Genomic DNA, 26219 nt, shown 5'->3' on the forward strand with positions numbered 1-26219 from the left:
TCCCCGGCTCCCCATGCGATCATCTCAGCTTGAGTTTTTTTTTTCTCTTTGCTTTTCTTTTTAAAGCCTCGACAAAGTAAGGAACAACCCCGAATTATCCCTCGTAGCACATCACATCTGCAGATTAGTAACCACACACTCAGCAATCAGCCGCATGCTGTGTTTACCCACAGCTCTGTGCAGACGCCAAGCAAAGAGGCAAAGCTGTCATTACCGAGAAAAAAAAAGAGAAAAGAGAAAGTATAGCAGCGCACACAGGTGTCACTGACCTCTTGTGCTGAGGATCGAAGACCTGTCATACATCTAAGTGATAAGGATCAAACCTCCTACAAATCCTCCACTTCTTAGATGCCTTCTGAGACCGTTTCTATCAAAGATCACACGGCATTTAATATTTTTTTTTTCTTGGGTGTTATAGACACTGGATAGAGAATTACTGACTACTCCAACTCCAATATCTGTCAAATAGTATTTCATAGTTGTACTTTTGCTAAAACTACCATTACTGTCTACTTCTTTTCTTTCTAGAGTTATAAGACGTGCATAGTTATTTTCTCCCGCCTTTGTAAATTAAGGGAGCTAATTTGACTCAATGCTGAAGTATATATTATATTATATTATATTATATTATATTATATTATATTATATTATATTATATTATATTATATTATATTATATTATATTATATTAACAAAGGAAAGTACTCAGTGCTCTAAAATGGTTTATATTTGTGATTTTTTTTAGAAACTCTGTTCACAATTGAGGGAAGGATGGAACGTGAGATTGACAGGCTGGTGCAGCGGCAGCAGTAATGCGGTCGATGTACCGGTCCGTTGTGGTGAAGAAAGAGCTGAGCCGAAAGGCAAAGCTCTTGATTTACCGGTCAATCTACGTTCCTACTCTCACCTATGGTCATGAGCTTTGGGTCATGACTGAAAAGACAAGATCTCAGATACAAGCGGCCAAAATGAGTTTCCTTCAAAGGGTGTCAGGGTGCACTCTTATGGATAGGGTGAGGAGCTCTGACACCCGGGAGGAGCTCGGAGTAGAGCCGCTGCTCCTCCACATCAAGAGAAGTCAGCTGAGGTGGCTTGGGCATCTGTTTCGGATGCCTCCTGGACTCCTAGGTGTTCTAGGCATGTTCCACCGGGAGGAGGCCTCGCGGGAAGACCCATGACAATCTAATTTATTAATAAAATGTATACATTTTTAGTGTTTTGAGGGATATTTAGTGACTATTTTAGAGGGGGGAGGGGGGAGTTCAAATGTATATTTATATTACACATTTTTAATATTTAAGATATACATCAGAGATCAGAGAAAGCGATTTCTTACTATTAAAGGGCTGACTCCCATGCATCTTGTTTTGATGTCCTTCAAGGGGATCAAGCGTTAATAAGGGGGGTCAATCTCCCCCAAACCCCCTTTAATTAGCACCCTGGATGTACTGAAAATGACACCAAAATTGCATTTTTGGTGTCATTTTCAGTCTGTCTGATCTAATTTTCAACTTAAATTTTTCTTTATCTCAAGTATTATTTATTCACCCTCACGTTGCTTAAATCTCCAGAGACCCAGAAAAATACAAAAAAAAAATCTTAAAACAGACCTAGAAAACTAAACTAATATCTCAACTTTATTCAACTTTTTTCTTCTTCTCAGTGTCAGTATATGGCACACATATAAAAGAAAGTGCTATATTATAGAAAATGTATTAACCGCTAAATTGCTTTTCATATCAAAAAATTATTTCATATGGTAAATAAGCCTAGATGCATTCATTTGTTTAGTTGCCTAATTCTTAGTCTTTGGAATCAATTGCATAAACCGCTTACTAGTATTACTAGTCATCTCATTGACCATTTGTCTGACAAATTCGTTTTTAAATAGCAATAAAAACATGAAATATTTCTGTGAATCTATACTTAAACTGCTATGAAATGACAATGCTGTATCACAGCATGCAATTCATAACTTTTTGATTTGTTGGCTAATTCATATGATCTCAACTGTACAATTTAGTACGATTTGCTTATCCCCAATGAGTGTTGGGTTTAGGGATGGGGTTTGGTGCCTTGCCTCCTTTTTAAAATCGTACATTTTTGTTTGACTGAACTCGCTGAATTAGCCACAAAACTGAAAAAACGTAAAATACTAACTTTCCACATGAGATCAGGCTGGAAATTAAGGTATTTGTGTATTTATTTATTTACTTATTCATTCATTCCTTTTTAACTCAAAGTTTCAATCGTTGTTGACTATTGTGAATTTTACGAATGATTAAGCATCACAGTTTTAGTTCAAAACCTTTTTCATTGAAGAAAAATGTTGACCACCTAAATTAACAGCAAAATGTCATTGCGTGTAAAATACTGTCATTGTGTGATAGTTTTGTGTTGACTTTCCCTTTAAAAATAATTTTATAGACGATATTCATAAAAATCCAATACATAATAACTGCATTTTAAAGTTTAAAGTTAGACTCAACATCTTCTCATACCAGGAATTAGACATATACTCTTGACCAGAAGTTTCTAGACAAGCGCCATAAACCACCACATTTACCACCACCAAAATGGATACTCATGCTTCACTTTAACTGCGCCCTATTACTGGAAAAGATTACATAATTGTAGCATGGCGTATAGTTGAGGCGATCAATTGTTTTTCGAAAAAAGGTCTTTCAGCTCTTACATTAGATGAAATAGTCCTCTTTCAAAACCACTCACTGTGGATGTAATTCAGTAATAGGTCTGCAGTTATTGTTCTTACTTTGCTGCAGTTTGGCTGTTATCTCTTGTGGCTCACACACACAATAACCCGGCTATTGTCTGTAATTCTTGAGTCAAAAACATGCTGTCTGGAAAATTGTACAGATGATCCCTTACCAGGTTTTTTTCCTCAGCAAATCCTTTGATAATTCTGACCGAAGCTGCCCGAAAATAATGATGCAGGCTTTATATTCACAAAACAATTTGGCCTTTGAATCGGAAAACGTATAATTTATCTATCACCCCAATTTAAGAGGAGAACAGAGCGTCCTGTCGTGTCTAAAACGTTCGTATCTGTCTAAACTTCTTTGTCATTGAATATTTTTTTGGCCCGCAACGCAGTCTATCACACCGCAATCAGTCTCCATGTAACTCGACCTTGCTTGTACTTTATCTACATTATGCCGGTAGCAGACAGAGGCTTTCTCTTGGTTCTCTTGGTGTGACAGGCGCAATATCCACTGCAGTAAAACCCTATTTTCCCAGCTTTATTCTCAAATGCATAGGAATGGGTTAGCCGGGCCCTGGAGGCAAACTGAAGTGCTCTGATTGCGATCTAATGAAGCCATCAATTAATGTGACAAAGTTTCTGGACACCCTTCACCCAAAGGCAAGAGCAAGCCTTTATTCCACCTTTGCTTGAGTTACGCCCAAATCACAGGAAGGAATTACAGCAGTGATAACCGTATAGCGACTCAGGTGTCTAGTGGCTTATTGCTGACTCCAATGAGTAAATCAGTGTTCTCTGAGGACCGATCAGAAGCTGTGTTTATTATTAGTATAGGTGCTTAGAAAGTGCTTGAAGTGTAAGCACGGTACTGTCATTTGTTTTTTGAATTAAGTGATTTTCAAGGGGTTGATCAACCAGAAATTAAAACTTACTATTTATTTACTTACCCTCAGGCTGTTTCTTTCTTTAGTAGAACATTAAAGGTCCCGTGAAACGCTTTGAAATATGCATTTTTCTTCGATGTTTGGCGAATAATCTCTACCGAAACATGAAAAAAGGGTGGGACATAGTGTAGCTCCTCCCCCTTTTTAAAAGCTGATTTGTTTTATCACCACTCTGCCAGTGTAACAGGTGTTATATTGTAAGTGACCACTAAAGCACTATATCCCTTTAAATAATTTTAGAGCATCAGAGCATGTCACGTGTTTCGGTAGCCTAGGTGACTAATAGGTTAATCAGGCTAGCAGGAGCGAAGAGAACACACGTTGCTGTGCGATTTACGGAAAAAGGAGGCTTAATCCTGCACAATTTATTTAATAGAACCCTTTGGGAAAGCGGAGCGAGGTATGTGAAGTTAATATTTAAGCCACATGAGTTCATTTGTATGTATATGTTAATCGTGAGCTCTGCCTTCTTATTAGTTGTTTCAAACTGTCGTTATATACTTCATTGTTTCACTTTCATATGTCGCTCTGTACATTATATCTTTATTTGTCATATTATTCTGTATACAAGTTGTTTTTATTGATTTTTGTTGTTTCTTTGTGTAGTTTCACGGTGCTACGCAACGAAAGTTTAATGGCTCTCGTCTTGAGCATAATAAAGAATCAAGCACCCGTCAGAAACTCTCTGTCTCGTTCATGGAAACCAAAGGGCATCTACATATATTATATATATATTAAATTCACTCAAAAATTTTCTTCTTGTAATCATCAAATAATTTTATTTAATTTTATATTTTTAAAGTTGTTTTCTTTAAATATCTTATATTTCAGAGTTAATGATTTCATAGTGTTTGTTTTCAATCATAGGTATTTACATTAGATGTCACCTACCCTGTTGTCTATTTGAAGGATTGCTTCAATAGAGCCGCCATTTTAGAACAGGGAAGCGCTCCTTTGAAAAGAATGCGAGTCCAAGGTGCAGTGGAGGACTGTGGCCATCCACAGCCATAGATATATACACATTTACATACAGGGGGGGTTTAGGATTTTCAATAAATCGTCATCTTAGAAGGTTCTATCTGACATTTTTGTCAAAATTGGGTTATTGACATATTCTTATTAAATGACAACTTATTTACATTATGTGATGAGTTTTTATAAGTTGTTTACATTTTAAGACTTTTTACTTAAAAAAAAAAAAAAGAACAAATGTTACACACATAGCCTATTGTTTGTTATGGAATGCAAAAACCTTGAAGCTCAATATCTAAAAATCATTCAGAACGCAGATAGAACCATAATTCCAAGGTGCTGATATATATATATATATATATATATATATATATATATATATATATATATATATATATACAAGGGCGTAGGTTTGCACCTGACATTGGTGGGGACTGGGGACGAGTCACCCCCGCCAAGAATGAATATTGTTTATATATATATATATATATATATATATATATATATATATATATATATATATATATATATATATATATATATATATATTGGTATTTATTATTTAACTGCTAATAAAATGTATCATTGAGTAATCCTCTCTTCTTACAATTTATAAAGTTAAATTAAATAGTCATGCGTGTAGCCAAGGGGGGTCAGGTGGTTTGAAAGACCAACAGTTGGATTATTATTATTATGTTTGAATTTATCTTATTATTCAAATGGATAAATTTTCACTGAAGTAGGTTGAATGCGCCGGCCAGTTTGTTATGTGCCTAGGCTTCAGTTTTTAATTTAAATCAAGTTTTAACAGATTTCCCAAAAAAAATTATGATAAAAAATTGTATTTTAAAAATAAGTATATTTACATATTTGAAGAGTTTAGATGCAAAAACCTCTAAATGCCATTTAATATTTTCTTCTAAAATTAGCATTTTTCTCCAACTACTGTGTGTGGACTCAGTGATTTACCTTTTATTGTGACAAATATGTTATTTTCATTGCCTTTAAAGTAAAATAACTGAACATAAATATACAAGGCTGAGAAAAATGCTCATTTTACATGGCATTTAGAGGTTTAGGCATCTGTACTTCATTTCTTTATTCTAAGAATTTAAAGTCTTAATTTCTAGTTCAAAGTATTTTATTATTTATAAAACTGTAATAAAATTTACAGTTTAAATGTGTAAATAAAGCAATTTGACAAAATGGTATGAAATAGTTTTGGTACATCAAAAAGTGTAGTTATAATAACTATCCAACAAGATTATCCAGCAAAAATTAGTTCTTAATATGTCACTAAAATGTATTATTTATACCTCAAATAAACAGAAAATCAGGTGAATAACTGCAAAAAGGTTCAGTTTTTCAGAAAACAAATAACCCCTTTCAATAAGCTGGCTACAGGCCTGAAAGTGTTATGTTAAAATAATGTTTATTAACTGATAAAGAGAGGGTTTAATAAAGACTTTTGACCTAGTTTTCATACGTTTACATGTAGGTGTTTATTCTGCAGTTAGTTTTCAGGGAATATTGTTTACAGACTATATCAGTCTGCTTTAACGTTAGACTGAACGTAAAAGCGGTGAAAACACAAGCATAACGGCATTATCGTGATGGACTCATTCAGCAGCGAACTTGAGTTTATGTGACTCACACTTTTCGTTGGAAAAAGCTCTTTATGTCCACCTCTTCTTGCTACCTCCATCCTAACTTGTGCGTGTCTGTCATACACCTCACGCATCGAGAAGGGTATTCCTGCTGCACACATCGGGAAATTCCCGCTGTTTGTATCTGAAACTATGATCTGAAAGCAGCCACTCACATGACACCAGGGAAAGGCACAGCCAATCACAATGTTCACATGTGTTTGGGGGCGGTGCGACCGGAGGAGAGAACGTGATTTAACCCTTTCGGCATGTCTAGGTGGTAGTTTGTGGATATTGGTGGGGACATGTCCACCCTAAATCTACGCCCCTGTATATATATATATATATATATATATATATATATATATATAGCCTAATGTTACATATATACATATATATAGCCTACATATATATAGCCTAATGTTACGTGTTTGTTGTTAAATTATTGGTGGGGACATTTTGGTAGTTTGTGGATATTGGTGGGGACATGTCCACCCTAAATCTACGCCCCTGTATATATATATATATATATATATATATATATATATATATATATATAGCCTAATGTTACATTTAAAAGTAATAATTTAATAGTAATACACTTAAAAGTGTTTGTTTAATATGGGTTGTATACTAGTATATTCCACTGTATTACATAGACAGGCACAGCCATATTTAAATTTACAGGCTATTCACATATTTCACGATCTGAATGATCATAAATAAGAATTATTATTTAATACTAGACAACACTTGATGTTTCTATCTTTGTCAGTGAATTAGTGGTAGTTAAAACGAATCCATCGTCTAAGTGGTTGACACCCGTACATAGCGTTAAAGTCTAGCACTTTTACATTGTCTTGATTAGTGCGGTTAAATGACATTTGTCCTGGGAGCACTGTACAAATGTGGCGGCGCTATTGACGCATACTCAGAGCTGACTCAGAGTCCTAATGTGATATCTAGTGTATATATCTATGGTTTTCAATGTGGTGTGTTGCGGAAAAATGGTACGTGGTCCCTTTAAGTCTCTTTCCGGTTCCACCTGCTCAAGCTCAGTTCGCGGCAAATCGATTGAGGAGAGGTGAGTTGTACTGAAGCTCCGATTAAAAAGTATAATATGTGTTTGTTATCACAATAATACAGATGTAATTTCGTTCTAAAGATTTTCACTGAGAGCCCAATGTATCCTTGTTTTAGCACATCTTATACATCTACTATTGTCTACCCAGCAAGCGCTTTTTGTGTCTAAATTTAATGGATGTCTAGTAGACGTCTAAACATAGACAGCTCGGTTAAAACAAGGCTAAATTTGAGGTATCAGTTAAAATCAAATAAATGTCTGAAATAGCCCAAGACTGGTCATCAAATCAACAGAAATAGTAACCCATGTGAAGTCTGTTTAATCTGTGTATTTGGTGACTAGTCTAGGTTTAGAATATTCCTAGACTTTATTCCTGGACACGTGTTAAGATATTATTAAATGCCTATTAGACACATTATTGCTTTGTGGGATATTGAACACCTAAAACACATAGAAATGGGTTAACATCACATGACAAAACTTTAGACAAACCTCTAACTTTAAAATAAGACAAAAATATATTTTTAAAGCACTAAGTCATATAAGGCAGTGTTTCTTAACCACCTTCCTGGTGGACCACCAGGCCCTACATGTTTTGGATGTCTCCTTTATCTGTTACCCCCATTACAGGTCTTTTAGTCTTTGCTGATGATCTGAATCTGGTGTGTTTGGTTGAGGAGACATGGAAAATGTGCAGAGCTGGTGGTCCTCCACAAACATGATTAAGAAACACTGCACTATTTTGTTTACTTTACCCCATCACAATAGTGATTTTACAGTCACTAATATCATAACAGTAATCTTATTTGTTGGTTTAACTTTCTACATACTGTATGGTGCATTTATTGTCTAACAAAAAATGTTTTAGTTAAAACGATGGCCTGTTTGATGCTCAATTAATGAAGTGTATCAGAAACTTGCATGCAGACGGCTTGTGCACCTGGGAATATGCATGGAAATATTTATACTTTTACAGATGGAGAGCTATAAAATGTAAGTTATGCACCCAGGAAAACACTACATCTCAAACACACTGCACAGTGCAAGAAACCTGTCTGTCAGCAGCACATGTGTCAGTCAGAGCATCTGGCAGGGCAGACCGCTTCAAACTATATGTGTTAACTAAATCTTACAAGTTATTTTAAAGCCCTTAATATAAGGCATGACTCATGCTTACGAGTTCAAGTTGGATTTTACACTTTCCCTGAAGCACTTCACTCCTTCGCTATTTTTTATATGCGCTATAGTAACAGACTAGTTTATTCTTATATGGTATTTCCTCATACCATATTGTTTATAACAAAATATACTGATATTGATCAAACTTGAAAAACAGCACAGCCCTACTTTTAAGTATCTACATTAAGCTGTGCAAATACTGTGGTATAAGCATGGTAATAATTCAATACCACAGTACATCATTGTAGTTACACTACATTTTTGTCAGTTTAATACACCAATGTTTTGTCACAGTTTCAGTGTTCTGTTTTAAAATGTTTATTATTTACAGCAAAGACTATAGAACACACGAGACATGTCACTTATGTTTTTTTGAATGAGGAAAAGTATAACAGTCACTGTGGCGAATAAAGTCTGCCTTCTAGTACAGGATTCGCTATAGATGTTTTTCTCCCAGTTCATGTGTCTGCCGTCAGAAATACAGTGCGTGCGTCCGTGCCCGTGTATGTGTGTGTGTGTGTGTGTGTGTGTGTGTGTGTGTTCCAGACCTGTCAGCTCAGCGGCTCTTCAATGCGTACACACACACACACACACACAATACGTTGCATTAAGCACACCAGGAGCCTCATGTATCAACGCTGGGTATGCACAAAAACTTTTCATACACTAGGTTTCACGCTCACATTTGGATTTACGAATAATGAAGTCACTTTAAGACAATTCATTTCACTCTGCAGCCATCTTTGAAACGCTTTTCAGGCAGTATGCTCAGTTATTCTGTTCGAATAGGGAAACAACAAATTCTCCAAAATTGCTTGCCAAGCTCACCATTAAATTTCATATTAGGAATCACAAATAAACTTAAAAAACAACTGTCCCTTTAGTTTAATTTCTAAATGTCTAAATCATACAAAACTTGCAGAAACTTACGTCTTGTCTAAAGCAGGTTGCACACCAGAAGCGCCGCTCAGCGTCGCAACACGGCGCACACATAACAGTTTAAACTATCACACACCAGACGCGCACATTTGCATGATATTTAACATGAAACTAATCAGATGGCGCTCTGTGGCGCGGCTGAAAAATGAACTGCTTCCTAAGTCCTGGCTGGGTGCCGCCGACTTGCGGCGCCGGTGTGTGTACCCTGATAGAAACCTATGAATTTTAAAATGTGTGGCGCTGCGCGAAGCGTCGCCGAGCGGCCCTTCTGGTGTGCGACCTGCTTAAGCCTCTTCCCCAGAGTTTCCTCTGTCTATAGCGATCAATGATTGGCTCTTGTACTAGAAGGCGGGCTTTTTTTTACCAATTAGCGATCGATGATTGGCTCCTGTACTAGTAGGCGGGTCTTCATTCATCATATCAAAGAGCATAGAATCACCAAGAGGCAACACATTTTGGAATGAAATTTCCAATAGAACAGCAGCATATTTTAAGTCTGTAAAATAAACTATTAAAAGTGCTGATGATTGTGATAGTAAGTGTTGTATTATCATCTTTCAGGTTGTATCTCAGCTTTAATGCATTTTTAAAATAAATAAATAAAAAAACAAAGCAGCTGCTTTCCATCGCGACAGCAGTAAGATTCAATAAACAGCGGATCGCTTTCACTCCGAAATGGTGGAACCTGGGGCTTTTGCTTGGCGCTGCTGTTGCAATAGAACGTTCTATATTGAGTGTCGCCTCTTGGTGATTCTAAGCTCTTTGATAGAACGTTCCATTGCAACAGCAGGGCCCAGCCACAGCCCTGGATTTGAACGTGTATCTTTCAGCATGCTAACGTTTATGAAAGAGTTATGATGAAATGTGTTTTATAAAATGAGTTATGAACCCTTTTTACCAGTTTTGATGCGTGTAATGGTTGTCAGCATCTTATATCCTTGAAAGTTATTAATATTTACATTTTTAATAAACATATCTACATTTATTTGTGTTTACATATGTATTATATTATTTATTAGCATCAAATTACAAGAAATGAATTATCATTCATGTGAGGCATTTCTAATGCAGCATCTATGGGCGGGACAGTATGTTTGATGTTCTTCTCTTTCGCTATCAGTCTAACAATTTTTATTTTTTTTTTTATTTCTTGATAGCACTTTTTCATTTATTATTTTAGCAAATAGGAATGTAAAAAACAAAAACAAATGTGTTGTACTCTCCCATTCACTGTGCTCTAAAGCCCCAGTCAAATCGCATGATTTTTATTGTCGGTTACGAAAGTCACTATGTCAGATTATGTGATTTTGTCTCTGTAAAATCTTGACAAATGTGTCAGACTGCACGTTCCTTCATAATCAGTCATCCCGTGATATCTATGATAAGCATTACATCCCAAAGCAGTCAAAAGTGTTGCTGTAACAATAGCAAATGAAAGCACATCAGCAGCTGTGAAGCAGTGAAGCATTAATTAAATCCTTATTTTTTACAGAGTAAAACAAATCATCACCACACAGTTGAGTAGAGGATGAGCACAAACTAAAATATAAATCGTTTATTTTCTTGGAAAAAATATAATTTTGAAACAAATTTTGTTTACTATAAATTTGTATCTTAATTTTAATATATATTTGTTGGTCAGTAAACTACTAGATTAAAAAAATTACTAATAACCCTTGAGGTGAAGTGCTTCAAAAAGTCCGCTATATGCTTAAATTTGAATAAGCTTTTGCAATGTATTCGCAGCAGATCTATCCCAGATTACCTCAGAAGTACAAACTCTGTTGGATGAGAGAACTCAGTAACTCGTTGTGAGAATGGAGATGCTGCACATTTATGCCAGCCTGTCAAATAAAAAAGCTTAAAGGGCACCTATGGTGAAAAATCTACTTTTCAAGCTGTTTGAACAGAAATATGTGTAGGGATAGTGTATAGGCAGTCATATTAGGGTGATATAAACACACCCAGTCTTTTTTTTTTCAATTTAACAACATAAAACGATGGACCAATTGGAGCGGTTTTCAAACCGACTGCAACTTGACGTAGCATTTGCACGTTTGCGTGCAAAAAGAGTGCAAAGCTAAACGCGCCGTCTGTATGTATGTATGTGCGTATCGTGTCCGTGCTGGGTATGTATATGTACATTAGTAAATTGAGGTCATACTGTTAAAATATAAACACCAATGAGCTGAGACTGAAAAAACCCACTAAAATTGCTTGCCATATTTCTTCTGATAACTCTGGTTCCTATAAAACATTCAGCAATCTGTCTACGCTTTCCGCACAGGACGCGTCACATCAGGCTTACATGTGTGTGGTTGTATTAAAGACTGGTTTTCCAATGAGTTTCCTCCTGTGACCTTTCTAGCTGCAGGTACAGATTGAGTCTCAGCCTCTTGTATCCCCCGCACATAAAGTACTGACCTCAGAACAGCTTTGAACATCTGTGGTCGACCGTACTCCGCCGGAGAGCCTCGGAGGACCCTGACATTTAAATAAAAGATGCTGTAATCTGGGAGAAATGTCGTGCCTTACACGGGTGGCCAAAATCTGATAACATGGAATAGCTTTTAAAGCAGAATGAGGAAAAGGTGGATCCACTTAAAGACTAACCTCTCTCTTTCTGTTTCAGGCTGCAAGCAGGCTCTGCCCTAATCAAAGATGGATGTGTTGCCATGCTCTGCGATTTGCATTTTGTTTACCAGGTAAGCTTTCTTCCCCAATCTTCTGAATGCATTGGTTCATAGTATGCAGGCCTATAAGAGCGGGTTCTGCTTTTAATTGTGAAATGAAAGATTATGTTGCCACAGCATAGATGTGTTGAACAGAACAAGCAAAGTTTGTCAAATTAATCTCTCTATTGGCTCGGAGCACTTTAACCAGTTTGAAATAGAGGCCATTGTTGTGTTGCCTGATTGTTAGAATGGAGTATTTTATGAATAATTCCTTCCTCTTGCTTCTTTGGCCAATTTCAGCATTATTCTGCCTGCATACAGATTTTGATCTTCTGAAGGGATTTGTTGTTGAGTTAAGTTGAGCTACTGGAATATGTTTCGATTGTGGTACTTGTTTTGACATTAAGGTATACTGCATGTGATCTGAAGGTTGGCAAAACATTTTCAGTCAGTGAAAATACATTTTGACAAATTATGAACATGTGTGGAATCCTTCCCTAGAAAATTTTATTTGGTTATTCACAAATACTTTATTGTTTATTATAATTCTTTTTTTATGTTAGATACTATGAGATATAGAACAGAACTATGAATCTTTAAAAGGTCAAACCATGATGGGAAGAGATATTGATGTGTATTATATTATAAAGCACCAGTCAAAAGTTTGGGGTCAGTTTTTTTTTTTGTTTATTAATTTTATATAATAATTTAAATAAAATTATTTTGTTCATCAAGGTGGCATTATTAAATGTAAAAGAGTTAAATTGTTAAATAGTTATTAATTAAATATTTATTTATTTATTTGTTTGTTAAAAGGTATTATTACTCCAGTCATTATTTCTTTTATTACTATTACCATTAATAATAATAATAAAAATAATAGTAAAAAAATAATTAATATTGGAGTGATTTCTGAAGGATCATGTGACTCTAAAGACTGGAGTAGCTGAAAATCATAATTAAAATCACTGGAATAAATTAATAAATTAAATTATAAAACATTTTTGAACAGTTATTTTATAGGGCAATAACATTTTACAATTTTACAGTTTTTACAGTATTTTTGATTAAATAAATGCAGCTTTGGTGAGCAGGAGAAGCTTATTTTAAAACATTTAAAAATCCTACTCACCCCAAACCTTTGACCGGTAGTGTATCTATGCAACAGTTAGTTGAACTTCAACAATAAAAAAGATATATAAACATTGATTTCAATAGTTTATTAATCATTTACTTACTCTTTCTGAATGATCTTAAAAACCACCAACTCTTAAATACAAATGGTTTGTAAATAATGCAATACTTCATTTAGTAATGAAAAATAAATAAAGTATGAAAAAACAATCATTAAGCACATCATAAATGTGCTTATAAGTCAAGAATATAACCTGCTTACTAACGTTTATTAATGTATAACTAACGCTTATCAAAGATAAATTTAATTTTGAGCTCTGAAAAGTCATATGAAATAAAAACTAATTGCAATGCTACACAACTCATTTAATTATGCACATTAAGCAAGCTCATACACACAACACACACAAGAAGTGTAATGAATGAGGAAACGACACAAAATCTAAATCAATTAATTTTAATGTGTCAAAGTCAAATTTATGCATATAAAATATATTTTCCTATGGCTAGTAATGTTGGAAATCTACTAGCCATGGTGGCTGTTGATCAAAAAAGTTAATTGTCAAGCGCTGTTTATAACACAGTGGAGTTCAATGCTGAATACACCAGTCAAGCAGAACCTGCCTTTGCCCTCAATTGTCCTCTATCCATCAGGTGACAGTATGTGCATTTAAACTAAATCTGATTATTTACACAGTTTAATTGAAGCATTTGATTTTAGTTAGATTTACAAACAAACAAATAAAAGTTTACATTTGCTTACAAATGACAATATCTAAATTATCTACTTATTCACGGGTCCTAAATTGGGCATCTCTGCTATAGATGGAGAAAAAAATCCAGCAATATTCATTTTCTTGTCGGCTTAGTCCCTTTATTAATCTTTGGTCGCCACAGCGGAATGAACCGCCAACTTATCAAGCACATTTTTACGCAGCGGATGCCCTTCCAGCCGCAACCCATCTCTGGGAAACATCCACACACAAATTCACACACACACACACTCATACACTATGGACAATTTAGCTCACTCAATTCACCTGTACCGCATGTCTTTGGACTGTGGGGGAAACCAGAGCACCCGGAGGAAACCCACGCGAACGCAGGGAGAACATGCAAACTCCTCACAGAAATGCCAACTGAGCAGAGGATCGAACAAGCGACCCAGCGACCTTCTTGCTGTGAGGCGACAGCACTACCTACTGCGCCACTGCGTCGCCAAATTCAGCAATATAAACTATATAATAAATAAAGCCAATAACGTGAACATTGATGGTAAAAATTGAATGAAAATAACATTTGTACTCATTCTATGCATTATATTGATTCTTTTATTCATAATTAGAATACATTTTCACTGCTATGATCAGAAAAGAGCTCAAATCCATTTCTGGGCCACAACCCAACAGGTTTGATCCAGTTCTCTAAAATAACATCTCTTTTCCCTAAAAAAGGCACAGTATATTAGATCGCTGCTTTCTTCCCAGGGGTTTAAACCACCTCCCTCCCTACGGGGAGATATATGGCAGCATTAGCAAAATGGAAAATGAAGCGAAGGAGCATGAAAGTGAAAACTTGCTCACTCTTCCATCCACCAGTCTTCAGTAGACTTCTGCCCCGGCGACCCCGCTCAAAGCGGCATTACTATTAGAGCTCTCGGGGCATTTGACCTTCCCGGAAAAAAACCCTGTCACAAATCCGCCCCAGGGACTTAGTCCTGATGGCTCTTTACAACTAGCAAGGATCTGTTGTTATTGTTGCTGCAGCCAGAGCCTTTTTTGTACCTTACAAATCCTGAGGCTAGAAAATCGGCCCATGTATCACGCGTATTGAATTTTACATGGCTTTCAGTTTGACCGGCCAGCCAGAGCAGTGTCTAATATAATCTGCAACATGTAGGGCAAATTACCCACCCAGCCCCTAACTACTAATAAAATAAATAATGAATTATATAAACGCATAAATAGCGAAAGGAGATTCAATAATTCACCCAACAGGAGTTTTCCGGTGTCATAAAAATGCACTCTTGTGACAAAACACCTCAATAGGGGACCTGCATATGAAGACGGGCCTCCAGGCAGCAAAATAACAAATTATTGGTCTCCGTCAAGAAAGCAGATGTTGGAAATGCAAATGATTATTGCTGTGTGCTCTTCATTTTGGCTGGTTGCGAGTGCATCCTTTTGTCCCCAGGGTGAATATGTTTTACTCTTTTATGTGAAGGTGAGAAGAGACACAGGTAAAGCGGGAGATTAGATGAATTAATTTTTTTAGACATTACCTATTCAAGTATTGTCTAAAGTATTACCTAAATGTAATACTTTTTGGACAGTTTATACTGTCAGAAAATGCAAAAATGCAAATAAAACATCTGTGGTTTTGAAATAAGCAAAATAACCACACTTAAAAATGTATTAATTCATTTTCCTTCTGCTTAGTCTTTTTATTCATCTGGGGTCACCACAGTGGAATGAACCGCCAACTTCATTTATTCATTCATTCATTTTCTTTTCGGCTTAGTCCCTTTTTTAATCCGTGGTCGCAACAGCGGAATGAACCGCTGAACCGTCAACTTATCCAGCATATGTTTTACACAGCGGATGCCTTTCCAGCTGCAACCCAGTACTAGGAAACATCCATACACGCTCATTCGCACACTCATACATTATGGCCAATTCAGTTTGCTCCAGTGCTTTTAAACCATGTTTCTGGAGGACCACCAGCTTTGCACATTTTTTAGGTCTCTTTAACCAAACACACCAGATTCAGATCATCAGCTCATTGCCAGAGACTAAAAGACCTGTAATGGGTGTGACAGACAAAGGAGACATACAAAACATGCAGTGTTGGTGGTCCTCCAGGAACATGGTTGAGAAACACTAGTTTATTCAATTTACCTATACCACATCTTTGGCTGTGGAGAAACCCACGCCAACACAGGGAGAACATGCAAACTCCACACAGAAAAGCCAACTGGCCCCGCTGGGACTCGAACCAGCGACCTTCTTGCTGTGAGGCAACAGTGCTAACCACTGAGCCACCATGTCGCCACACTTAATAATATGATCGTAAATCCAAAAGGAAAATACATAGAAGTATTTATCAGTGTTTGATTAATTTAACCCTCTGATTAATTATTATTCTGTGTATACATTGTATATTTCTGATAAAAGGGGCGTCGCTAGACCCTTAAAGTTGCTAGTGCCCCAGTTAATGCTTTGAGTTACACTTACGTATAAAGTAAACTGTATTAATTTAAAGTGGTAATCCCAGAATAAAGACATTATTCTCTATATACAACCTAATTAGCACTTGCAAAAGCAATGTAGTTTAATTGAAAACAAACTGAGGCATACACGCAGAAAACACACCCGCGCACGGGGTTGCATTTGAGGGAGACCCGTGCCCCAGTAGAGGTTTATGTCTAGCAACACCCCTGATTTATACACTGTAAAAAATGCAGGGTTTCAAACAATTAAATCATATTGTTCCAACTCAAATCAGTTAAGTTAACTTTACAGATTGAACAAATTTAAGTGTATTGAACATAAAAAAAATTAGTTTTCCCAGCAAAATCTCAATAATTGTGTTGTTTCAGCTCATTTTATTTTTTTAAACTGTTTTTTTTTAAGTTTTTAAAAACATAGTATACAAAAACATTTACTTCCATTTACATTACATTTTTACAATCACAAAAGAAACCAATTAATAGAAAATAATTATTGATAAAAATTATAATAATAGATAAATAATCGTGACAGCTTAAAAAAAAAGTAGATAAATAAATAAATAAATAAATAAACTCCAATATAAAGGCAATAACTACGACAAATACAAAACCCCTGACAGCCTTTCAAAGATCAAGTATGTTTCAATTAATGCCCAGGTCGGTTGGAAAAGGTCTAATTTTAACTGCAAATCTGCAGTCATTTATATATAAATATATGTGCATTTATATATAAATATTTATATATATATACTGTAATATATCAGCCTCTGTGTCCATTCTGTCAAAGTAGGTCGGCAGGTCTTCATCCAGTTCACTGTAATTATCTTCTTAGCAGTTAATAATAGTATATGTAGTGCAAATAGGTGAGACTTACTGAATTGATCATGCGGGAAACAATATAAAAAAAATACTGGGTGTATTAATATGTCGTATCCTAAAACTTTACTAATCTCCCTTTTAACCTCCTTCCAATACACTTGTATTTTGGGGACATCAACAAAATATGTGAACATAGTCCCCCACTTCTCCGCAATCTCTCCAGCATTGTGATAATTGTATAGAACTATCGAATTTGGCGACCACTAATGGAACTCTGAAAAACCTCATCTTCATCTTCCAGTCGAAGTCCTTCATATTTGACTGCTTTCACCCTGATGACAATTTGTGCATATTTATTCCCACATTACATCCTTTATTATAGTGTTTAACTCTAACTCCCAATTTATTTTGATATAAGAGTCATCAGATTTATCCTGCATTAATGTTCTGTATAAATGGGCTACTAGATTTTTAGGCAGACCATGTTCAATAATCAATAAAATAATCTATAAAATGTTTTTCTATGTTTGTTGGAGATCTTTTAATTAGATCCCATTGTTTATAATTTGTGAAATAATGTCGCAGTTGTAAATATCTAAAGAAATCATTAGATTTTAGTGTAAATCTGTTAGATAATTGAGAAAAGGATAATAAAGTCACCCTTATCGTTTCAGCTCATTTTAAAGTAGTAATAATAATAATAATTCCTTACATTTATAAAGCGCTTTACATATTTTATAAATATCTGATAAATCTGCAAATAGTTTGTCTTTAAGCATATTAAAAACAAGAAACAACTGTTAACAATGTTAATTCACCATATGGGGTATTTAAAGTGATAGTTCACCCAAAAAAGAAAATTCACTGACCATTTACTCAACCTCAAGTGGTTTCAAAACTTTCATTTTCATTCCTCTGCTAAACACATTTTAAAGAAATGCATTTTAAAGAAAGCTGAAAACCCATTACCATTGACTTACATAGTAGGAAAAACAAGTGGAGGTCAATGGGTACAGGTTTCCAACATTCTTTAAAATATCTTCTTTCGTGATCAACATGAAGCAGAAAAAAACTTAAACTAGTTTGGATCAAGTAAACAGTGAATAAATGATGACAGATTTTTAATTTTTTGGGTGAAATTTCCCTTTAAGCTAAAAAAAAATCTGCAATATAATAAATTTTCAGTATTATAAAGAAATAAAATAGTGATTTAACCAGTTAGAATAAAATCTGAGAGAAATTACAGAATTTTTATTATTTTTTTGAACAAGTTAGTGCCTCAGGGTCACATTACTTGTTTTGACATTGCTGGCTAACAGTTTTGACACCAGATTCATCACATACTCAACAAACGCAGGCCGACTGCTGCACAATAAGCTCATATTAGCATAAACGTCGCGCCATATCACACGGTGTGTTTGCAAGTGTGTGACAGAGAGGAGCAAACGGTGAGGCGAATGGCAGCGTGCCGTTCATTTGCATCAGAGATACTTCTGTGTCTTTGCCGAGGGTTGACAATCGCTGCAATGTTAACACTGAGGCTACACCTGCGTCCCGCTTTGATGACCCGAGACATTCCTATTTATGTTAATGTAAAAGTAAACCCACTTTGCATGGAAACATCACTGAGTCAATTTTCCAGGCCTCGCCATGCGGAAAATAGAAGGAATACAAAATATGAGACCTCACGTGCTCAGATATTGCTTGGTGCACATATTGTGAGATAATGTAATGTGTGTAGGATGTGATTTAAGGGTTTTAGCTGGAAATCAAATCATATAACATTTGCCTCCGTACTAGTCATTTATATCAGCTCTAAATGGATGGAATCCGTTAATTTAATCCTCTGATGCATGAATTATTCAATTACAAATGGGGAAAAGGATTTTTCTTTCGAATCAAGAATGTAATATTGTCCTACATGTAAAGGAATACAGATCTTTTGGCCAGTTTAATAGGTACACCGTTCAGCTGCTAGATATTGCAAATATCTAATCAGTAATGCGTAAGAATGTAATATTGTTCAACATGTAGAGGAATATACATTTTTATTAGGCCACTTTATTAGGTACACCCATTAATCCTGCCATATTGCCTGTTACAAAAGACTATAGAATACACAAGACATGTCACTTGTAGACTTTTGAATGGGGAAAAGTGTAACTGTCAATATGGAGAATAAAGCCCGCCTTCTAGTACTGGAGCCAATCAGTGATCGATATAGAATGACAATTCTCCGGGAAAGAACCTCGGACCAGACGTGAGTTTCTGCAGATTTTGTGTGGTACGAACATTTAGAAGTGAAACTAAAGAGACAGTTGTTGTTTAATTCTATTGGTTATTTGTAATACGAAATTTAATCGTGAGCTTGGCAAGTATTTTTGGAGAATTTGATGTTTCCTCATTTAAACAGGGTGCCTAAGAATATTGCTAGAGAGGCATTTCATAGATGGCCACTGAGTGCATTGACTTGCCTTAAAGGGACTATATAGGAATATTAATATAAGGGAATATATAGTTTTTTGGCTTTATTAGGTACATTTTTTCAGCTGCTTGTTATTGCAAATATCTAATCAGTAATAGGTGTGAGAGTAAATAGAGTGTAAAATTTCCTTACATGTAAAGGAATATACAGCTTTTGGCCACTTTATTAGGTGTTTTATATATATATATATATATATATATATATATATATATATATATATATATATATATATATATATATATATATATATATATATATAATCAGCCAATCACATGACAGATGATCTGCTGAACCAAGCATCAGAATTGAAAAGAAAAGTAATTTTAATGACTTTGAATGTGGCATGGTTGCTAGTTCCAGATGTGCTGGGATTTACATGCACAACCATCTTTAGGGTTTACAGAGAACAGTCTAAAAAAGTGAAAATATCCATTAAATGGCAATTCTATGGGCAAAAATGCATCGTTGATGCCAAAAGAGACTTGGCAGACTGGTTTAAGCTGATAGAAAGACAACAGTTACTCAGCTGAGCCTTTGTTAGATCATCTATAAACACAGAACTCATCCAGCCTTGAAGCAGATGAGCTACAGCAGCAGAAGAAGTGCACACCACCAACACTAAGAATAGAAAGATTTGGCTGAAATGGACACAAAGGCATCGTTTTTGGACAGGGGAGGATTTAAAAGTGGTTACCTGGACTAACATTCAAATAATAGGGTTTGATTTTAGCATATGCTTTGCTTAGGCTGATGATAGTGTTATGGTGTGGGGGTGATTTTGCCCCATTGAAAGTCTTTTATTTCAGTGTGTTAACATACTTCTTGGGCATTAAGGTGGCACAGTGGGTTGTGATCGCCTCACAGCAAGAAGGTTGCTGTGGGTCAGTTGGCATTTTTGTGAGTTTGCAAGTTCTCCCCGTGTTCACGTGGGTTTTTCTCTTGGTGCTCCAGTTTTCCTGACAGTCCAATGACATGCGGTACAGGTGAATTGGGTAAGCTAAGCTAAATTGTCCGTAGTGTATGTGTGTGAATGAGAGTGTATGGGTTTCCCAAAGATGGGTTATGACTGGGCATCTGCTGCGTAAAACATAAGCTGAATAAGTTGCCGGTTCATTCCGCTGTAGCGAACCCCAGATTAATAAAGGGACTAAGCTGAAAAGAAAATGAATGAATGAATGTACTTCTTACTGAAACATAATTTTGAATAGTGGCATGGCCTGTAATTTTTGCATATCATTTCCTCATTGCAAACTAATGGTAAGAGGGGCGTGGTTACAAATATTGTGACGTCAATCATTAAAATAACTTCAACAAAGAAGGACCAAACACTGAAGCAATTAGTCAGACTTTGACTGAAGATTACCAAAACAAACTTTTTTTTTGTGGATAAACTTGCATAGTTTAACTGTTCACCTAAAAAATAACAATGTGTGCTAGAAAAATAAAACTACATTTTGATTTCACACAAACTTCAATGCTGTCCTGTCAATACAGACCAAAATCTCTAAAGAAGTTTTCCAGTACAATTTTAAAGTATGACACAAATATTTGGCAGTTCTGAAGGCAAAAGAGAGTCTAACGCAGTGCTATAAAGGTATACCTAATAAAGTGGCCAGTGAATGTATTAGGTAGTTTCTTAGCCTTAAAGTCAGTGAAATAAATTTGCCTTTTCAGGATTCATGAGACTCCTAATGTTAAAAGCCTTAGCAGGGACACTTGAGACAGACATGGCAATCAATCAGCAATCATATGGGAGGCATTTGATTTAAGTACCTGCAAAAACCTGCACTTGTGTGGTGCTTTAAAAAAAAAATCCAAAGATGCATCCATTTTCTTTTTCACTGCGAAACCTACAGATCACTTGCTCACCTTAAAAGACCTGCATGACTCAAATGCCAGGGCAGTCTCTTAAGGGAAACATTGCTGTAGAAACCTTTATACTGTATTATACGGTACTCCCTAAGCATCACTTTTTTGACATTCTCACACCAGTTTGGAAGATTCTGTCAGAGACTCTGCAAAGTAAACTATACATTCAAAAGTTTGGGATGAATACAAAAAAATCTACTTCAACTGTTCCTGTTTAAAAATGTTATGTACTTCTAAAATGGCAAAGCTGAATTTTCAGCATCAATACTCCAGTCTTGATCCATTAAAAATCATTATTATTCACTGATTCACTGTTCACAAAATATTTGTGTGTAATTATTATTATTGTGTTTAAAATAACTTGAAATCTGCGTGAAATAGAAGTTGAAGTAGATATTTTTTCAAGTAGCATTTCCAATTGTAAGGAAATGTTATAGTGCCTGCTATTCTCGCGTAAATCCACCAGAGGTTGCTGTCGACTGACTGACTGACCGACCGATCAACCGATCCCCCCACTTTCTTCCTTCCCTAAACCGAACCGATTGTTTTTTTTTTTAAAGCACGAACTGACTAGTGCCCACCCACTTCCCTAATCCAAACTGAGAGTGTTTTGAAAAGCAATCCAGAAAAAGATAAGTCCTTGTCTGATTTTTACATTTTCACCCTGTTATTTACTTGTTTATTTTATTTTTTGGCTTCTGTTTTTGTCTTACCTGCTTTCTGGAACCCCTCTTTGCCAGACTCTAACCCCATCGTCAAAGTCAAATCCTCTCTGCGTCGCAAGTCCGCCCATGTACACTGCGAGCCACTGGCAAACTGGTAAAGGCGGGAAAGCCGTCCATACAGAGGTAAGCAATCAGCTGCTTGCGCGAAAAGAAACAGAGTCATATCGCCCCATAGTGCTCATTTTAAAGACGATATGCAGCCATACGTTAAGTTTAGGATCAATTAAAAAATATCTACTATAACAGATCTCATTTAAAAAATGTTATGTACTTCTGAAATGGCAAAGCTGAATTTTCAGCATCAATACTCCAGTCTTATCATCCTTCAAAAATTATTATTATTTACAGATTTTTTTCAAATATGATGATGCATTTTTAGTTGTTAGGGAATATTGGGTGGGTTTTATTTATTTTTGGCTTTTTCTTTATTAATAATAATAATAATTCCTTACATTTATATAGCGCACATTTTTGGCGAGAATTTTCTCATTTACCACCAGTGTGCAGCATTCACCTGGATGAATCGACAGCAGCCATATTGTGCCAGACCACACACCACACACCAGCTGATTGGTGGAGATGAGACAGTGATGAAGCCAATTATGATATGGGGATGGTAAGGAGGTCATGATGGACAGAGGCCAGATGGCACATTTTTTTCGAAGGACATCCTGGGATTTTTAATGACCACAGAGTCAGGACCTCGGTTTAACGTCTTATGCAAATGACGGCGCTTATTGAGTATAGAGTTCTCATCAATATACTGGGGCGTTAAGACCCTCACAGGCTGCAGATTAAGCGCCCCCTGCTGATCTCACTAACACGAAACCCTAGCAGCAACCTAGTTTTCCCAAGTGGTCTCCCATTCAGGCACTGATTAGCTTCAGTGTGCGATCATGTGAGAGTTGCAGAGAGCTAGCTGCCGGCCTTTCTTTCACCCTTCACTCACAGCAAACTAATGGTTGAAGGAGTGTGGCTAAGCAAATTTCACTCAAGTGGTCAATCATCTGTAAAGGACTACCATTCCATAGCAAAAACAAATGGTTAAACATTGAAAGATTACCCAAACAAATAGTTGTTTTTAGAGTTGATTCACTTGCACAGATTGTTTACCTTAAAGGGAACCTATTATGCAAAAATCATTTGTATAAGGGGTTTAGACGACGTTCTGTGGTAACATTATGTGAATATAACCAGCTTCTAATGGTAAAAATCTATTAATTATATCATATTTTAATCACACGTCTTAAAACACATTGATTAACATTCTCCCTTTATTCACCTTATTCAAGCGGGCGCAGCCATTTGAATCTTCTTGGCTCGAGACTTCCAGTCTCATTCACTTCCATTCATTTTTAGACATTAAAAACTGCTCGTTTTGCTGTTTGATGTTGCAAACTGATATTTTCTTATTATATTATTGTACTTGGTCTATATAGTCATGCAAACATTTGTTTGTAGAGCAAGTAGTTTGACCGTTTTCTGCCGTTTATTATTCTTAGTCATTTCTTCCAATTCAGTCGCCTATGGGAGTTCTAAAACAATTGCAAAAACAGGCGCACCTCCGCATTTTACAATCAGGTCTATACGTGTCATCAGAGGGGGAAAGCCCCGCCCATAAGTAGCAATCTCTCACTCATTAGCAAATGACATTAGTCTTGTTTTTGAATCTGCCACTATACTGACACATAGGCATTTATAGCGCCGCCCTCTTATGAAAAGAGCACAATCTCATTTGAGTTTAAAGCGACAGTCATCAAAATAGCACAGTTAGGATCAAAGATTAAAAGAGGCAGATTCAGTTATAACACATTATTTGTGGGGTATTTTGAGCTAAAAATTCACATACATATTCTAAATACATCAAAGACCTATTTTATACATTGTAAAAAGGGGCATAATAGGCCCCCTTTAAGGCTAACAATGTGCTCTAGCAAAATAAACAGTACATTTTAATTTCATGCGACTTTAATATTCCTGTTAAGACTGATTATGTTATTTTTCATAATAATTTGATGATTAGAATATTTAAAGATTTTGCTTGAAATACAGTGGGACAGTGGCACTGTCGCCTCACAGCAAGAAAGCCGCTGGGTGCTCCGGTTTCCTCCACAGTCCAAAGACATGTGGTATAGGTGAATTAAATAAGCTAAATTGGCCTTAGTGTATAAATGTAAATGCATGAGTGTATGGGTGTTTCCCAGTACTGGGTTGCAGCTGGAAGGACATCCACTGCATAAAACAAATGCTGCATAAGTTGGTGGTTCATTCCGCTGTGGCGACCTCTGATTAATAAAAAGACTAAGCCGAAGGAAAAGGAATGAATGTATGCATACAGTATATCCATCATTGATTTATGCATGTCAAGCAACTTTATAGTTGATTGTTACCCTTGTTTGGTCATAACACGCACACCATAAAATACCTGGTTATTAAATAATTTTTAACTTTATAATTTATTTTAAATTAACAGAACAGTTTCTGTTATGTAATCTAAACAGGTAATTGTTATAATGGTGGCAAATTGGATGTCAAGGCATTCTGACATTTCAACATCACTAAAGACATTTACTTTAATTAATCCAGCTATTAAAAGCCATGCAAATTATTTTACAATGTGATGTTTTGTTTAAAAGCTACTTGCTAGAAGTCGCCTAATGAGAGTGTGTTGCAAATGCTCTTTCCTTGTGATTAATGTCAATACACTGCTAAATATCACGCAATAGATTTTGTACTTTATGCTTGTCCAGAGTCACAGCGGCTCAGTCGTATCAAAACTATGTGAGTCACCCTATTTAAACCTGATCCTTCAGACCTTTGCCTAAACATAAATGCCAGTCATGCAAAAAAATGTCATTCAGGAATTACAAATTTCCAATATTTAGGAATTAGTCAGGGTTTTTGGCCACGATACAGAGAGAGGAGCAGTACAGTGGTTAAATGAGTTCTCCAGAGTATTTCTTTAATGTCCTGACCCTGGGGTGAGTGCTTATCCCCTAACAGAGGGACGATTTGAAGCTGGCAGTGGAAAGCAGGGTGGGAAAGATGGACTGGTAATTGCTGTGCCAAGGCAGGGTGTATTAGAATGCCTGAATACATGAATAAGTATGTTGCAGATGCTGGGGAAACTCGAGGTTAGGAATGGAGTTGAGGGGCTGAATAGCATCTTTCCTCAACTTCAGCATTTATTAACTAATTTGTTTACTTTTTATGTGACCGGCGCTTAGTGGTGCAAAATTTTCTGCCACAATAGAGGGTTGCTAGGGCACTGATAAGTGGTTGCTAAGTTGTTTTAAATGGTTTTTAGCTATTTGCTATTTTCTTGCTTGGTTTGTGCTATGAAAGACAGTGTATCCATGATATATTTATGTAACTGTAAAAAAATGGCAAATGGTCAATAAATAAACCATTTAAGATTTCTAGACCTTAAATATTGGAGGAAATGGGTTAGATTAGAATATTATTTGATTTTTTTTTCTGTAAATGTCTTATTTGCAATACGTTTCAATTTCAAATTCATTGGTTGGATGGATGGATATGTGGATGGATAGATGGATGAATGGTTGGTTGGTTGGATGGTTGCATGGATGGATGGATGGATGGATGGATGGGTGGGTGGGTGGGTGGATGGATGGTTGCATGGATGGATGGATGAATGGATGGGTGGATGGATGGATGGTTGGTTTGCTGGTTGGTTGGTTAGATGGTTGCATGGATGGATGGATGGATGGTTGGTTGGTTGGTTGGTTGGATGGATGAATGGTTGCATGGATGGATGGATGGATGGATGTTTGCATG

At 36.0% G+C, this 26219-nt stretch overlaps 1 protein-coding gene and 1 long non-coding RNA gene across 10 annotated transcripts in view; both read left to right on the forward strand.

The window, feature by feature from the left end:
• Positions 1-3872: 3872 nt before the first annotated feature.
• On the forward strand, positions 3873-4346 carry LOC108190503 (uncharacterized). The gene is made up of 2 exons (XR_002459015.3): positions 3873-4065; positions 4272-4346. It is a non-coding gene; the product is annotated as an uncharacterized lncRNA (long non-coding RNA).
• A 2988-nt stretch (positions 4347-7334) lies between these two features.
• slc16a1a (solute carrier family 16 member 1a) overlaps positions 7335-26219 on the forward strand; it is a 71831-nt gene continuing 52946 nt past the window's right edge. Inside the window, exons 1-4 of one of the 9 annotated variants that reach the window (XM_073952462.1) lie at positions 7335-7367; positions 8236-8360; positions 12118-12190; positions 22257-22544. The gene's annotated coding sequence lies outside the window, so the exon portion shown is untranslated. Of the gene's footprint in view, positions 7368-8235; positions 8361-11853; positions 12025-12117; positions 12191-22256; positions 22545-26219 lie in introns of those variants that run through there. The other 8 variants (XM_073952459.1, XM_068221607.2, XM_073952461.1 and 5 more) reach the window with 8 other exon arrangements.

Source organism: Danio rerio, chromosome 6, assembly GCF_049306965.1.
Source record: "Danio rerio strain Tuebingen ecotype United States chromosome 6, GRCz12tu, whole genome shotgun sequence".
NCBI classification, from domain to species: domain Eukaryota; kingdom Metazoa; phylum Chordata; class Actinopteri; order Cypriniformes; family Danionidae; genus Danio; species Danio rerio.